The sequence below is a fragment of the Grammomys surdaster genome, unplaced genomic scaffold (assembly GCF_004785775.1).
Source record: "Grammomys surdaster isolate TR1022 unplaced genomic scaffold, NIH_TR_1.0 330, whole genome shotgun sequence".
Taxonomy (NCBI): Eukaryota; Metazoa; Chordata; class Mammalia; order Rodentia; family Muridae; genus Grammomys; species Grammomys surdaster.
In genome coordinates this window covers 1,965,584-1,982,730 of record NW_021604749.1, presented here as the reverse complement: position 1 = coordinate 1,982,730, position 17,147 = coordinate 1,965,584, and the positions used below count along the sequence as shown (strand labels likewise).

General features: G+C 45.0%; 1 pseudogene; it reads left to right on the top strand.

The window, feature by feature from the left end:
• LOC114630159 overlaps window positions 1-14,148 on the top strand; it is a 47,426-nt pseudogene extending 33,278 nt beyond the window's left edge.
• The last annotated feature ends 2,999 nt before the right edge of the window (window positions 14,149-17,147 follow it).

Sequence of the window (17,147 nt, the reverse complement as noted above, 5' to 3'; positions counted from 1 at the left end):
GATGCACTGTGGAGGAGGCTGGGGTGGTGATGCACTGTGGAGGAGGCCTAGGGGATGTTTAAGAATCAAGGCAGGTGAGGATGGATGGGGGAGCAGCTCTGTGCAGAAGAATGAGGGATGTGACAGAAGGTGGATGCAGGTTCCTATCCCTGTTCTGCAACATGTCAGCTGCCATCCTTCCAGGAAGTTCCATTAGGGCTCTGTGTCTCAGTTTCTTCACCTTTCAGATGGAGGTAAATATGTTCATGAAGTTTACAGGAACTAAACAACATAACCCATCAGTACAAAGCACAGAATGAAGGACAGAGGCATCACAGGGGAGGAGCTTCTGTCCCACGGGTTCAGATGGGGAGAAGTTTCACTCTTTGACACCATTACTGGCTGTGTGCTAGGTCTTTATCTACTGGTGTCCAAGCTGCACCTGGATCTCAGGCCTGGTACTATTTTATTTTATTAATTTAATTTCTTGTATATTCATCTAAACAGGGGTACTCATCTGTTGAGCACTTGTATGTACATGCACTTTTCATGGCGCTGAGGACAAGGAGGGGGATGAGCTACAGGCTCCACCCACTCTCATGATGTCTGAGTCTGTTGTAACAGTTGACAGAAAGCACATACACTAATACTGGTTAATTAGCCAGTTGCATTTATTTATTTTTGTGTATATATGTTTATTTTGCTTGCACATGAGTATGTGTGCACGTGATGGCCCAAGGCTGATTGATTTTGGGAGTCTCTCACATGATCTACTGCTGAGGCAGGGCCTCTCATTTGAATGTAGATATGGGTGTCATCTAATTTCCCTAGTCAGCTTGCTTTGGGGAATCTGCGTCCTCTCCTAGGCATCTGGATTGCAGATAGATTGCCATGCCCACCTGGCATTCACCTGGCATTCACCTGGCATTCACTTGGCATTCACCTGGCATTCACCTGGCATTCACCTGGCATTCACCTGGCATTCGCCTGGCATTCGCCTGGCATTCACCTGGCATTCGCCAGGGAGCTGGATCCAAACTCCTGTCCTCATAGTGTGTGACAAGTTCTTAACCCATAGGGCCATCTTCCCATCTCTAAGTATTTTATTTGGAAAAATAGCAGAGGTGCTATAGAACAGCACGGATTTGCCAGGGACCGAGGCACCTTTCACAGCACAGCGGCTTTATTAGATGTATAATTTATATAAATCATAATTTTTCCATGTAAGGCATACAGTTCAGTGGATTTGGTGTGTTCACATATTTGTACAAACATGACCACATTGGGCCTTTGAACATTGCCGTCACTCTGAAAAGAAGTGCTCCGTCTAGAACTGGGACACCCAATTTCTGCTCCTTCCTCAGACCCTGAACCTCCTGAGGTGACCTCTGTCCCTGTGGGTTCTTTGCCACAGACACCTCACGGGAATGTTAACAATATGTATTTCTCTGACTGGCTGCTGTCACTGCATAGGCCTCTAGGGTCTGTGTAGGGAGCTGTGTGTACCAGTCCTCATGCCTTACTGATGCCAAGCATTCTGTGTTTGGACAGGACACATCCTATTCTGTTCATCCATGTTCAGTTAATGAACATTAGACGGGTGTTCCCATCTTTCAGGTATTATGGACAATACTATTATGAACATTAGTGTGTTAGCGTTTTGTGTATACATGTGTTGTGATGGTGATTAGCTTTTTAATCATCAGCTGGACACAACCTCCAATCACCTGGAAAGAGAGTCTCAGTGGAAGGTTGTTAACATTGGGTTGGGGTGTAGAAACATTTGGCTCAATTGCCCTTACTGGTTGCTTTGGTTACTGGTGCTCAGGTAAAAGGACATGGAGGAAGGAGGCTTTCTCCTTTTTCGCTTGCCTGGTCTTCATGGTCCCTGGAAAGTCCATCTACTCTGTTGTGGCCACTGCTGATTTCTTTGCTGACACCAGAACCAGCTTCTTCAGGCTTCAAAGGTAGATGGAAGACCTTAGTGATTCCTTTACTGATGTAGAACCAGCTTTGTTGGACTTCCAATACGAACCGCAGACTAGCAGCTCTCAGGAAACACCAAAAACACCAGACCTCCAGCACCAGCTTATGGCTGCTGATGCACTGGGCTGAGCAGCTACCAGGTCCCCATCTCTCTGGTGTGAGATAGCCACTGTTGGGCTACTCCAGCTACACTGTGTAAGCCAATTTAAAGGTCTCCCTTTAATGTGCTTCCATTCTGTTGACTCTGTCCCTCTAGAGCAGTGGTTCTCAACCTTTCCAATGCTGCAACCCTTTAATACAGTTCCTCATGCTGTGGTCACCCCCAACCATAAAATTATTTCCAATTGAGTAGTAATTTTGCTACTGTTATGAATTGTAGCGTAAATATCTGATATTTAGGATATCTGATGGTTGAGATTAACTCCTCTAGAGAACCTAGGCTATGTATGTGCACAGACTTCTCATTACTGTGACAAAATACTTGAGAAAACAACTTCAGAGAGGGTAATTTATTCTGGTTCCCAGACTCAGAGGTATCAGCGATGGTAGATTGGGTCTATGTTTCTGGGCTAGAGATGAGCATCATGGCTGAAGACAATGATGGGGTAGAGCTGTTGTTTTAGGTAGTGTTTCCATGGCTAAAGATGACATGTAAAGAGACACCATGACCAAGACAACATTTAATTGGGGCTGGCTTATAGGTTCAGAGGTCCAGTCCATTATCAGGAAGGCAGAACCATGGCAGCTTCCAGGCAGGAATGATACGGGAAGAACTGAGAATTCTACATCATGTTCAGAAAGTAAACAGAAGACTGGCTTCCAGGCAGCTAGAAGGAGGGTCTCAAAGCCCACCCCCACAGTGACACACTTCCTCAACAAGGCTATACCTCCTCCAACAAGGCCACACCTCCTAACAGTGCCACTCCCTGGGTCAAGCATATTTAAACCACCACTCCTTGAGCCCCATAGGCTTCTTTAAACACATGAGTATATGGGGGGGGGCATACCTAGGTATAGCATAATGCAAAATATGTTTAGCCCAGCTTCAAAAGTCCCATAGTCTATAATAGTTTTGACGATATTAAAAGTCCAAAGTTCAAAGTCTCTTCTGAGACTCATGCAATCTCTAAATTGTATTTCTTAAGAAATCAAAATAAAAAAGCAGATCACATACCTCCAACATCATGCAAGATATACATTTCCATCCCAAAATGTCATGCTGAGGAAATACTGGACCAAGGCAAGAACAAAAGTTCAATTGGGTAAACTCCAAATGCCGCATTCCATGTCTGATGTCAAAGTGCTCTTCAGATCTTCATCTCCGTACTTCTTTCTCTCAGGCTGGTTCCATTCTCTGTTAGCAGGCTTCCTCAACAGGTATCACATGGCTCTGACATCTCTAACATCCTGGGGTATCCACGGCAACTTCAACTTTACAGCTTCTTCAACTTTACAGCTTCTTGTTCCAATGTCTAGGATCCACACACGATCTTCTGGGCTTCTCAAAATGGCTTAGGTCACTTCTCCAGCTCTACCCTCTGTAGCACTCTAGGCTCTGTTTGTCTCCACCCCACTGCTGCTGCTGTTCTGAGTGGTCATCCCATGGTACTTGCACCTCCAATATGCTGGTGTCTTCTGCTGCATCTAAGCTTCACCAATATCTTCTTTTCATGATGCCAAGCCTCAACTTCTTTGCATGACCCCTTCAGGGATGGGCAGTCAGTTGCAACTAAGGCTGTGCACCTTCACCAATGGCCTTCCATGGCATCTCACAGTGCCAAGCATCAGCTGCTCTTCATGACCCTTTCATGCCTTCAAAACAAGTACCACCTGGGTGACTATTACACATTACCAAGTACAGCTTCAACACGAGTTAGAATCTTGGTTATCTCTGGAACACAGCTTCTTTGTGCTCTCAGAAAACATTCACAGAAGATTTCACCTCAGTGATGCTGGTCTCTTTTTTTTTTTTTTTTCGAGACAGGGTTTCTCTGTGTAGCCCTGGCTATCCTGGAACTCACTCTGTAGACCAGGCTGGCCTCGAACTCAGAAATCTGCCTGCCTCTGCCTTCCAAGTGCTAGGATTAAAGGCGTGCACCACCACCGCCTGGCTGCTGGTCTCTTCTTAATCACCACTAATTTCTTAGCTCCAGCTAACCAGCATCAATTGTCCCAGGAGTCTCCTCTTGCCTATAAAACCAGAGCCACAGGGCTGACGCTGTCCAGTTTTGCTGCTCGTCGAGGCTGGAACAGACCCCCTTCTATTACATCATCACCAGCTTTCTCTTTTCCAATTCCTCCACTGCCTAAGCTTGACTGTCCTGGAAATTGTTCTGTAGATTGACCTTGTTCTCAGAGTTCTGCCTGGCTCTATCTCCTGAATGCTGGAATTAAAGGCATGTACCACCATGACTAAACTTAAGGTTTTCTTCACTTAGAACTTGCTCTGTTCTAGGCTAACCTTGAACTCAGAGATCTTCTTGTCTTTGTAAAAAATAGGCTTTGCAGGATGGGATCTACCCTGAGGTCACCATTCTCTTAATCTGTTCATCTCCTTGAACACAGGATTCAGATCCTTTCTACTTCCTGGTGCTCTTTTTAACACTCGAACCAAAAATTTTGTAGTTTTTCTTTTTAGGCTTGCTATGCTTTACCAAATGCTCTTCCTGAGAGTGAACCAGAGGACAAAGTCTATGCTGGACTTTTCTGAGACTTCCTTTGTCCAGTGTCTCATGTAGACTCTTTAGACAAAGGCAAAAGCAGCCACATTCTTTACCAAACTATCACAAATAGTCTCTAGGCCTGTGATAGTTTGTACATGCTTGGCCCAGGGAGTGGCACTGTTAGGAGGTGTGGCCTTGTTGGAGTAGGTGTGTCACTGTGGGTGTGGGCTTTAATACCCTACCTAAGACAAAGCCATATAGCAACAGTCTTTTCCTTTGAAGCCTCTTGAGCCAGGTCCCCCATAGTTCAAATCACCTTCAGCACCAATGTCTTCCATGTTTCTACTGGGATGGTTCATTAAGTCCCAGTTAAAGTATTCCACTGTTTTACAAATCCTAAGTCCCCAAATCCACATTCCTCCAAACAAAAACATGGCCAGGGTTATCACAGCAATAGTCCACTTCTGGTACTAACTTCTGTCCTAGTTAGGGTTTCCATTGCTGTAGAGAGATACCATGACCAAGGCGACTCTTATAAAGGACATGACCAAGGCAACTCTTATAAAGGACAACATTTAATTGAGGCTGGCTTACAGGTTCAGAGGTTCAGTCCATTATCATGAAGGTGGGAGCATGGTAGCTTCCAGGTAGGCATGGCACAGTAGGAACGGAGAGTTCTATATCTTGTTCTGAAGACAAACAAGAGAAGACTGGCTTCTAGGTGGCTAGAAGGAGGGTCTCAAATCCTGCCTACAGCAGTGACACATTCCCAGTAGTGCCAATCCCAGGGCCAAGCATATTCAAATCACCACAGCTATCCACCTCCTATCATCCAGGGGAAGGTATATTGTTCCAGAACACTCCCTCAGTGACCTATTGCCTCTCGCTAGGCCCCACTACAGCTTTTCAACATCGCTCCTCTGCAAAGCACTGCTGTTTGGAAACCAAATATTCAGAGTCTGATCCTGTGGAGAACATTTCCTACTTAAACCAGAACAATATGTTTCTTAAATATTCTTCTTTTATTTAATAATCTTAAAATTATTTATTAGTGTGTGTGTGTGTGTGTGTGCATGTGGTGCACACAAGCACATGCACATGTGGGCACACATTTATAGATCAGAGTACAACTTTTGGGAGTTGATTCTTCTACCATGTTAGAACTAGGGACTGACCTTTGGTCCCCAGGCAGCTTTACCCACGGAGTTATCTTGCTGGTCCTGGTTTTAATACTTACTGATATGTACCTACACTGTAATCTCTGGGTTCCCCTGCAGAGCTGTCATTTTTACTTTCTACAGTGATGGCACCATTATATCCCCACCAGCAGAGTGTTGATAGTTTGATTTCCCCATGTGGTCACCAACACACTTCTCCCTTCTTTATCTTCTCCATCCTGGTGTTAGAAAAAGATATGTCTTTGCCAGCTGGACTTACCTTTCCCCAAAGGCTCACAAATTTAGCACCTTTCCCCATGCTTGTTCATAATGAGTGTTACATGACTCTCTCTCTTGTGGGCTCTACATTTGGCGAAGGCAGAGATCAGACAGTAAAGCTCTGTGGTAGAAGGTTTACATCCAGGAGGGGTTAAACTTTCCTCTGGTCCTTCTGACAGAGCGTGAGTCCCTGTAAGCTCAGGCAGGAGGGACAGGAGTGTAGAGAGCCCAGGGAGAGACTGCTGCAGGTCCAGGCAGGAGGTAGAGAGCATCTGAACAGGGACTGGAGACAAGCTATTGGGAGAACAGAGTGAGAAAGGCACGAAAGCCTCAGGCAATGAGATGTTCCATTTCAGTGTCAGAAGTGGGGAAAACATCTGTAAAAAAAAAAAAAAAAGATGGGGCCACCAAGTATGCAAGCCAGAGCAGATCTTCTCCCACCTAAACATTGCACATTTATTTATTTTCATTTATGTTGAGCATGTGCCACCATGCATGTGTGAAAGTTGGAGGACAGTTTATGGTGGCCAGTTCTCTGCTTCCCTCCTGTGGGTCCTGGAGAAGTCAGCCTTGGCAGCAAACGCCTTTACCTGCTGATCCATCTCTTGTGCCCTAACCCTTTTGCTTTCATAGTTTGTCTGTAAGTCGGAAGAACAATCCTTTGTATGTGTATGGATGAAGGAAGTAGACATCCTCTACAGCGATTGACTTGGCTTGTGTCCGGTACAGTACCTGTATTGTTATTTACATTGGGCTCATCCACTATGACACAGTCCTATTTATCTTTATACCTATCTTCCTACTTGCTCAACCTCGGGGGCTCATGCAAGGAACGGTGTGTTCACTTCCCCCACCCTTTTCTCACCAGCTGTACCCTCACTGTAGACCACGTGTTGTAGATACTGCTTTTTGTTATATCTGCCCTTCTAACACCTCATGAGGGTCTGATCCCTGTTTCACAGGTAAGTCAAATGGTGCTTTTCCTTCCCTATGCAACTTGTCTGACTGCGAGATTCTGTAGTTTACGGCTTAGGGAGGGTAGCTTGAATTATTGACTGAATTCAGCATAGAATCACCTGGGGGCGAGAGTCTCCTTGGGGAATTGACCTGCCCTGCCAGCATGTCTGTGAGGGATTTTCTTGATTGTTGAGGTGGAAAGACCTGCCTGGAATCTGGGCAGCGCCATTTCACTGGCTGGGCTCTGGGTATGAAAGCAGAAAGCTGGCTGAGCCTGAGTAGGTAGGCATCGGGGGCGGATTCGTTCCTCTCAGCTCTCTTGGCTTTGCGTTCTTGCCTGACTCCCCCTTAACAATGGACTATAGACTGGAATTGTGAGCCAAGTAAGCCCTTCCTACCCTCTCCCCCAAAGTTGCCTTTTGCTAGAATATCTTTTGTCACAGTAACATGCAAAGCCAGGAGTCAAGAGAATAGTATTTTTTTGTTTGCTTCATGTTCTATGCCAGCTTAATATAATTTTTCTTATTTAATCCTTCGTTCACCCAGTAAGGTTGGCATGGTAATCTTTGCTTTGCAAATAAAGAAAAAAATTTGCCCAGAACTACTCAGCTACGGAAGTCGCATGGTCTGAACACAAATCCCACGAGTCCCTGGCAGAGACTCCGGCCTCAACCGAGTCCTTCACAGACGGCCAGCTAGAACCCAGAGAGGGAACTTCTGTTTGTCTGAGAGAGCCTGCAGTGCCGCCCTCTGCTCCTAGATGGCGCGCAAGGCTCAGCTTCCAGGCCACACCCGGGGCTTTGGCCATAAGGCTTCTGGCTAAGTCAAGCCATGGAGTTTCTGCAACTATTTCAGGAAAGGAAGAAGGCTTGTGTTGGAATCATTGTTTTGATTTTGTTTCCGTTTGCAGAGCCAGTCTCTCGTCTCTAAGCCTGCAGTTTATATGTAGCCATGCTAGACTGACAAGATGAAGCCTGTGCAAGAGAGTGGGCAGACATCCCAAGTAGAAAATGAGGTAAATGGCGCTATCTCCTGACCCTACAGTCAGGAAAGTTGGCGCGCCTTTGTAGATGTCAGTAGACCCTCCTCAGACCAGGGAAGAGAGACTTCTATGAGCAGAGGTGGGAAGAGCCTGTCATTTGGAGTCTGACTCCTTATTTTGTGGAGCTGGGAGAGGAATGGCTGAGTCACTGGGCTCGATTCGGGTGTTCCAGTGGGATTTTACACACGTCGCTCACATTCTGCCTAGAGTGGGGTTAATGGGCACAGATGAGAGGAGCAGCTGGGCCCACAACGTGGGGACAGGAAGTTGGAGGTGCCTCTCTCTGTGGAGGCAGCAGTTACTCAGCTGCACCCTTGGGGAGATGATGTATAGTCCAGATTTTTAAAAATCCCTAACGTTTACTTGGCATTAACTACCAGTAAAAGAAAATAAAAATGGTGTGGGTAAGGAAAAAGAAAAGAAGTGCGGGAGTCTTTGAGGGAAACTGAGGCGTCTTAGGTCAGTATCCCAGGAGGGAGATAGAGGCAGCCAGAAAAGGACTTGGCAGCTTGGAAGGGGCTTGGTAGCTGACTGAATGTTGGGCATAGCTGGCTCCACTTTTAGAGAAGTAGATGGGTGATACCTGCCATTTGTAATTCCTATTCCCCCTTCAAGATCGTTCTAAGTGTGGGTATTCTCTTCCCCCTCCGTTGAGATTTGATCTCCAATTCTGAGTCTCTCCAAGCCTACTTTTGGTTTTTCTTTATTAAAGATTTTATTTTTATTTGTGTGTGTGTGTGTGTGTGTGTGTGTGTGTGTATATGTGAACTTCGGTGCAGTTCCCATGGAGACCAGAAGAGGGCATTAGATCCCCTCGATCTGGAGTTACAGGCTCTTGTGAACTGTACTGGGTGCTGGGAAAAGAAATCAGGTTCTCCTTTACCCAGCCGATACCCTGTTCTGTAAGCTATCTGTATTCCCCCTGAACACCTATGCTCTGGTGTAATCTCCTTCCCCACATCCTGCCTTTTTGTGTTTATAACCCCTGTGTGCATAAGTAAAAATTACGATTTGATTTAAAAAATAAATAAATGAATAAATAAATAAATAAAAATTAGATTTAAAAGCTGAATACACACTATAAAAAAAAAGAAATCAGGTTTTCTGCAAGAGTAATAAGATACACCCACTTAACCACTGAACTATCTCTTTAGCCCCATACTTCTGATTTTTTTCTTTGCTTGGATCTCCAGAAAGCTTAGCACCTGGGTGGAGTCCAGATGGAATAGCCTGATGGTGACAAACTGCGATGGCCTCTCTGTGAGCAAGTGAGTGGCATGGCAGATCAGAAAGAGCTCTCTGGACTTTAATGTTAACTACAGAGAGGCTCAGTGCTCAGATGCCTCAGTGGAGCAGCAGCCACGGTGGGTGAGAGGGGTTGTCCGCTGCAGACCACCACATACAGAAGGGTTATGCTGCTGTCATTTGTACAGGGGAAAATGTGATTAGTTTGTCAAGATCATTCAAAATGAAAGCACATGTCTTCATGAATCTAGCAATTTTTTTTCTTGAAATAAGAGTCACTGAAGTGTTCATGTGTGTGTGAGAGACAAGGTGTGTTCAAGATGTTCATTGTCATGTCATTTGTGATAGTGAAAAAATGGGGCCAGATATGGTGTACACAAATTAACCTTAGTACTCAGAAGGTGGGGCAGGGGCAGGGGCAGGGGCAGGGGCAGGGGCAGGGGCAGGGGCAGGGGCAGGGGCAGGGGCAGGGGCAGGGGCTGGGGCAGGGGTGGTGGTAGGTAAATTTTTATGAGTTTGATACTAGCCTGGTCTATGTGGTTACAGGGGAGCTAAGACTTCATAGTAAGATTCTGTCTCAAAAAAGAAAGAAAGAAAGGAAGAAAGAAAGAAAGAAAGAAAGAAAGACAGAAAGAAAGGAAGAAAGGAAGGAAGGAAGAAAGGAAGAAAGGAAGAAAGGGAAAAAACTGAAAGTACCTTAAGTCACCATTACTGAGGGAGAACAAAAATTATGGCCTCCATCCATACTAGTGAATGCCATGTACTAATAGTAAATAACTCCTCGACACATCAAGTTCACATTATAGATGCATATGTGTATACATGTTTACTACATACACTTTATACTATATAACTACATAAATACATAATACAGCAAATTTATATAAGTTAAATGCATGTATGTAAATGTATTTCTATTATATATGCATATAAAGATCTAGTTTAAGTAGGTGTGTAAATATGGGCTATATTAGTTAATGTGGTGATTACTTTTAATTGTCAACTTCACATAACCTGGAATTAATTTTACTCACTTGGGAAGAGAGTCGTAATGAGGGGTTTCTGGATCAGGTTGGCCTGTGGCACGTTGGCGGGGGGGATTGTCTTGATGGCTTAATTAGTACAGGAAGGCCCACATGCTGTGACCCACTGCTGACATTTATTCTTATACCCTCGGGTAAGCGTAGCTTTCAACCCTGTCTTAGCTAATCAAAAAACCTTTTTATTGATTCTTTGTGAATTTCATACCATGTATTCCAATCCCACTCATCTCCCCGTCCCCTCATACCTGCCCTCTGTTCTTGCAACCTCCTCTGCAAAACAAGATAAAAATAAAAACAAAAACAAAACCAACAACAACAACAACAACAACATAACCATCTTGTTGTGGAAGCTGTGATGTGCCCCACAGTATACATTTTTGCCCAAACAGCTTTACTTGCAAATGTTCATTGCAATGAGTCATTGGTCTGGTTGGAGGCCTCTGACTTCTGCTACACCATCAATACTGGATCCTCACTGGGACTCCTCCTGTTGTTGCCCCGTGTCATGGAGACCCTGTAGTTTTGGATCTGCAGGTTTGGCCCCTTCATGCACTCCAGCAGTTCATAGATGGGGTAGATATTGGCATGGACCAACTCAAAGCCCTGGATCTGAGCCTGCATGGTAGCTGAGTTGGTCAGCCTGCCAGCTCTTCTGCACCCACACCACCAGGGTGAGCTCTCCAGCACTGCCCTTACTAGCTCACCCAGTGCAGGGCCAACTCTATCATTCTCATAACCCTTGGGTTGCTCACAGCTCACTCTTGCCCATGCTACCAGGGCAAGCTCTACTGTGCTGTCTAGGAGAGGTACAGAGCCCTACTCTCCCAAGTGCTGCAGAGGACCAGGGGTGGGGCCAGCTCTGCATAGCCCTTGGACATCAATATGGTCCCATGGGTCAGCCTGGGTCAGGACATCCACATGGCCTTTGGTGGTAACATGGGCCATGGACATTGACACAGACCATGCTGCTACATGACCCTGGACCCAGACATGGGCCTCAGCAGCACCACAGGGCAGGACATCACCATGGCCTCAGGCAGCAGCACAGGCTACTGACATCAGGCTGTTCTTCTCCATCCACAAGTTTCCAGTTCCTCCCCTCTTCATAGTGCTCAAACCATTCCACTTCTCTTTCTCTCCCATCTGCCCACCACATACTTGCACATCACAGTATCTCCCTTTGTAGGCAGGTACACGGCAGGGGGTGGGCCTCTGTGTGTCTTCTGCTGCCTTCCCCCATGGAGGTAGGTGGGCCTTAGTTACTTTTCTACTGCTGTGATGAGATACCATGACCAAGACAACTTGTAAAAGAAAGCTTACAGTTTCAGAAAGTTAGAGTCCATGATGTTGGAGCAAAGGCATGGCTGCAGGAACAGTTGATATCCCACATCTTCACCCACAAGCAAGAGGCAGAGGGAAAGACACTAGGAACAGTAGTATCTTTTGAAACCTTAAAACCCATCTCCAGTGACAGCTCCTCCCACAAGGCCACACCTCCTAATCCTTCCCAAACAGTTCCACCAACTGGGACCTAAGCATTCAAACATACGTGTCTATGGGGCCATTTCCATTCAAACCACTACAGTCTTCTTTTTGCAACAGATGGATACCATCACAGAAAGCTAAAATTAGTCAAAATTCAGAGAACAACAGACTGTGGGGTACCCAGTCCTAATTAATACGTCTACAACACAACTCTTCCGCCTCAGGCTCAGGGAACAGCTAAGAAGACTGGGTGCAAAGATTGTAAGGGCCAGGGGATCAGGATGCCCGCTGTGACAGTGTTTTCTACACAAAACAGGGACAGTGCACCCATGACATTTCAACAACATGGCCGCCTAAACATGGTCTGCATAATGACCACAGCCTTGACTCGACAGCAGGAACAGGAGAAAATTCACAAGACTCCATTACAGATTAGGAGTTACAGGAAACCAACAGCTATTGAGGGAAGGAGAGAGAGAATCAGTTTTCTCCAGGGATGAGAAGCCTGGTAAGTTATCTAATCCCAAGCAGTCAGTTAGTTATTTTAGTATGTATGTATGTATGTATGTATGTATGTATGTATGTATATGTGTAATAATGTGTAATAATTATGTATAGGTCATAAATTCTAGAGAAAGAGGGAGGCAGCACCTGGAGAGGCAGAATGACAGGTGGAAATTATGGAAAAACAGTGTAGTCATGTGAAATTCTTTAAAGCATCTATTTGAAAACAGTAGAAAATTTCCCCCTCTACATTAACATATAGATTGATATTGCCTTTGTTCAAGTCTTGTTTATGAGCATTCTGGGAGGCTGTTTCACCACAGACTTCCTGGTATTTCATCTCTTACACTCTTTCCACCCTCTCTCCCTTGATGTTCCCTGAGAAATAGATGCACTAGCTGTGTGATAGAAGTTTCCACTGGGGCTGGACTCATCACGATCCATTGATCTCTGCCTTGTGTATAGTTGTGGTAGTCTGTGATCATCTCTATCGCTGTAAAGGGAGGCGTCTTTAGGGAGGGGTGGTAGCTACAGTTATCTGTGTGTACAGAATATGATTAAGAATGCAGTAAGGAATTATGCTGGACTAGCATAATTCTAGCAGGAGTAGATTAAAGAGTAGAGAAAGTGAGTTTAATCGGTAGTGGGAACAGAGAGCGGACCCCAAAGAACCCTGAGAGACCCACAGCCGCGCTGGCCTAGTCACCATTACACCCTGGAGGAGCCGTAGCCTTCGCTGCCGGCCCCAGTCACCAGCATCACAACCAAGAGCAGCGAGGCCGGGACCCAGTAGCCGCCCTCCGCCCCCTGACACCAAGCTCGGCTCCATGGGCAGCAGCACAGGTAGTTGTGGCCCGGGTGGCCTCACTTCGTCAGTGCCCGCGGGCAGGGACAAAAAGGTCATCGAAAGGAAAGTTTTGGGAACAGTTAAATGGCTCAATGTAAGGAACGGATACAGTTTCAACAGGAATGACACCGAGGAAGGCGTATTTGTACACCTGACTGCCATAAAGAAGAATAACCCCTCCTCAACCTAGAACTGACCTTAATACTTGCATGTAATTTAAACAGTATAAAGGCACAAAAAGGAGGAAGAAGGATGGAATAGGGGATTAATGGGTGGGAGGAATGGGGGACGGGGATGACATCTGAAATGTAAATAAATAAAATATCGAATAATAATAATAAAAAGAATAACCCCAGGAAGAATCCTCGCAGTGTAGGAGATGGACAGACTGTGGAGTTTGATGTTGAAGGAGAAAAGGGTGCTGAGGCAGCAATGTTACAGTTCCTGGGGGAGTTCCAGTTCAAGGCCGTAAATACGTAGCAGACCGTAACCATTATAGATGCTATCCACGTCGTAGGGGTCCTCCACGCAATTACCAGCAAAATAACCAGAATAGTGAGAGTTACTATATGCGGAGACCCTGTGCGCTTCGACCACAGTACTCCAACCCCCCTGTGCAAGGAGAAGTGATGGAGGATACTGACAACCAGAGCGCAGGAGAGCAAGGTAGACCAGTGAGACAGAGTATGTATCGGGGTTACAGACCACGATTCCGCAAGGGCCCTCCTCACCAAAGACAGCCTAGAGAGGATGGCAGTGAAGAGGACAAAGAAAATCAAGGAGATGAGACCCAAGGTCAGCAGCCACCTCAACAACTTCAATTACCGACAACAATGCAGATGCCCAGAGAACCCTAAACCACAAGATGGCAAAGAGACAAAAGCAGCCGATCCACCAGCTGAGAATTCGTCCGCTCCCGAGGCTGAGCAGGGCGGGGCTGAGTAAATGCCGGCTTACCGTCTCTACCATCATCCGTTTGGTCATTCAACAAGAAGAAATGAATATGAAATTCCAGCAGTAAGAAACGAACAACGACTGGGGCTGAAGACCTTACGTGCTTGCTTTTTGCCCGTTGACCAGATACATTAGAACTATCTGCATTATCTATGCAGCATGGGGCTTCTATTACTTTTACCTAAAGATGTCTCTTTTTGGTAATGACAAACATGTTTTTTAAGAAAAAAGGTCTGGTTTTTCTCAATACACCTATAACACTTTTTAAATTGTTTCATATCTGGTCAAGTTGAAATTTTTAAGAACTTCATTTTTAATTTGTAGTAAAGTTTACAACTTGATTTTTTCAAAAAAGCCAGCAAACTACAAGCACCTGTTAATAAAGGTCTATAATAATAATAATAATAATAATAATAATAATAATAATAGAGTATGGAAAGCTATCGGAGTATTTAGCACGTGTGGATTCCAGTCTCTCGGTTCTTGACTGGATGCGATGTGACCAGCAGTCTCAAGAGCCTGCCATTGTGGCTGCCTTGCAGTAATGGGCTATGACCTGGAACTTTAAGATAAAGTAAACCCTTTCTCCTCTAAGTGGTTTTTTTTCCAGTTTATTTTATCACAGCAATAGAAACAAAAACAGAGTAGTTAATTACATACACATATTATATACAGACATATGGAAGTGTGTGTTGTTTATAGTCTGTATTTAACTTTGTTATCTACATTAAGTGTACATATGTATTTATCTATAGTAAGTAGCTATAATGAATGTACACATATATAGTAATACAGAATATATATTGCATATAACTGAATAGTTTATGTATATAATATATAGCTACAGTTATATACACCTATAAATTTTGTTAATTATAATTATCTATAGGTTTTCCTATATAAATATATTTATAATATATAAATATTCATAGTACATATTAAATGGAACAGAATCTAAAATATTTTCACACAATTTTAGTTTTCCGTATGTAATGATAGCACTGTATATAGTAAGATAACTATGTGCATATCTATGTATATAGGTAGGTGTAGTGTGTGCGTGACATTATTTATGTACAGTAAGCACCTCTGTACTCCATGAGAAGGCCTATAAGTTGTAGGCAGCATGCTCAGTCACTGGCTATAGAAAGCTATTATGTGAAGTCTGGATCATAACCAAGATCTGTGATCACCCTCAGAGCAGGAGCTCTGGTCGAGGAGCAAATGTTCAGCAAGTGCTGGAGATGCATTGTGCCAGCTGCTAACCTCTCAGCTCTTGGATCCTGGAAGACACCTGAAGCTGCTGAGTAGGAGAATGGAAGACCTTTACTGTAACAGCTGCTCCTGGCACATCCAGGCTCTGTGAAGCACTAGTTTTGCTGTCTTAGGTCATATTGCAGAGGAAGTATGTATGCGTTTGTGTCTATGGATTGTGTATATGTATAATTGTGTGTGTGTTTGGGTGTGCATGTGTGTATATGTAAGTGTGTATGTGTGTGTGTGTGTGCGTGTGCACACATACACATGTGCGTGGGTTCATGTGTGTGTCCAGGTGCTTGTGCATGTGTATGTATGCTCATGTGGAGGTCAAAACTTGTTTGTCATTCCTCAGGTCCTATCCATCTTATTTTTTGAGGAAGAGAGGGTCTTCAGGTGGCTTGGAACTTACTGATTGGACATGTCTGGCTAGCCACTGAGCTCCAGGGAGCTACCTGTCTCTGCCTCCTTAGTGCTGGAATTTAAGAGTGTGCCTTCATCTCAGCTTCTCTTTGCATATGGGTTCTGGGAATCAAACTCAGGCTCCTATGTGTGACTAACCAAGCCATCTCCCTGCCCCTTACATTTCTTGTGCCTCCTGAGGTGAGAGCTGGGTTCCCCAGAGCAGAGGTCTCTGAGAGAAGCTGAGCCTTGGATCCCTGATGTAGGTCTGATGTGACCCATGCATTCTGCATCCCGCAGGAGGATTTCCTGGCTTCCACAGAAAACTTGGTCGTTAATAACCAGAGAGGGGTCCAGACGCAAACTCTTTCCTATTCATCTCTCTCTGCACCGTCAGCACCCTGGAGAACTTTAACTGCTGTGTTAAGCCCATTACGTTGATAATTTTGGTTTTGTCCTACAAACCAAAGCAGCCTTTGTTTATTCTTCCTTCCTTTCTCTCCACTAACAAAGTCAATCTACTCCCTCACCCTCTGCCTAGCTGGCTCTTGAAATCAATAGCCTTGGAAATGTCAATGTATTCCTGAGTGAGCTGCTGGGGGGCGGAAGAGGGGGGAGGTGAACACAGGAACGGGGAGCTGACAAGCAGACTTCTGGCATTCCTAGGCAAGCAGGCTGCCCTGTGCAAGTCAGACCAGGCAGAGTCCTGATCTCTGGACTTTAGCATCTGGGCACACAGACATGGTTTTTCAGATAAGGGAGATTCATATCTGTCACTGTCATAGTTACCTCTAAACCTTCAAGGTGACTGCAGAAAGCTTTCAGCCCCTAATAGTGGCCAAGGAAACCCAATAATGTTCACACTCATTGCCTTAGTTGGGCTTTCTGTTGCTGTGATAAGCACCATGACCTAAATCAACTTGGGTTCAAAAGGGTTTACTTAGCTTCTACGGTCACATCACAGTCCAGAACTGAAGGAAGGCAGGGAGGTGTAACTTTAATTTTTTCAAACCCTGCTCTTAATGATGGTTCTTAAACATCAACACGGACATGAAAATGCCACCCTCAGTCTCTGTCTATGTGTCACCCGGTCACCTTATCCATGATGCTAGAGAGCGTTTAAGTCTTGTCTGTGGAGAGACATAGAGCTGACTATTGGTAAACCAGCTTTGAACCCAACTCGGTAACTTTTTGGAATGCCAGCCAATTAGAGGGTCACGTGTTCAACTTAGTAAGTTGTTCTCCACTGGCGAACTGAGCCAGCTGAAGCTGAATTAGAGTCTATAAAGGCAGAGTTGTCAGGAAGCCACAGGGAGGCTGCTTCACTGGTCCCAAAGAATGAGGCCA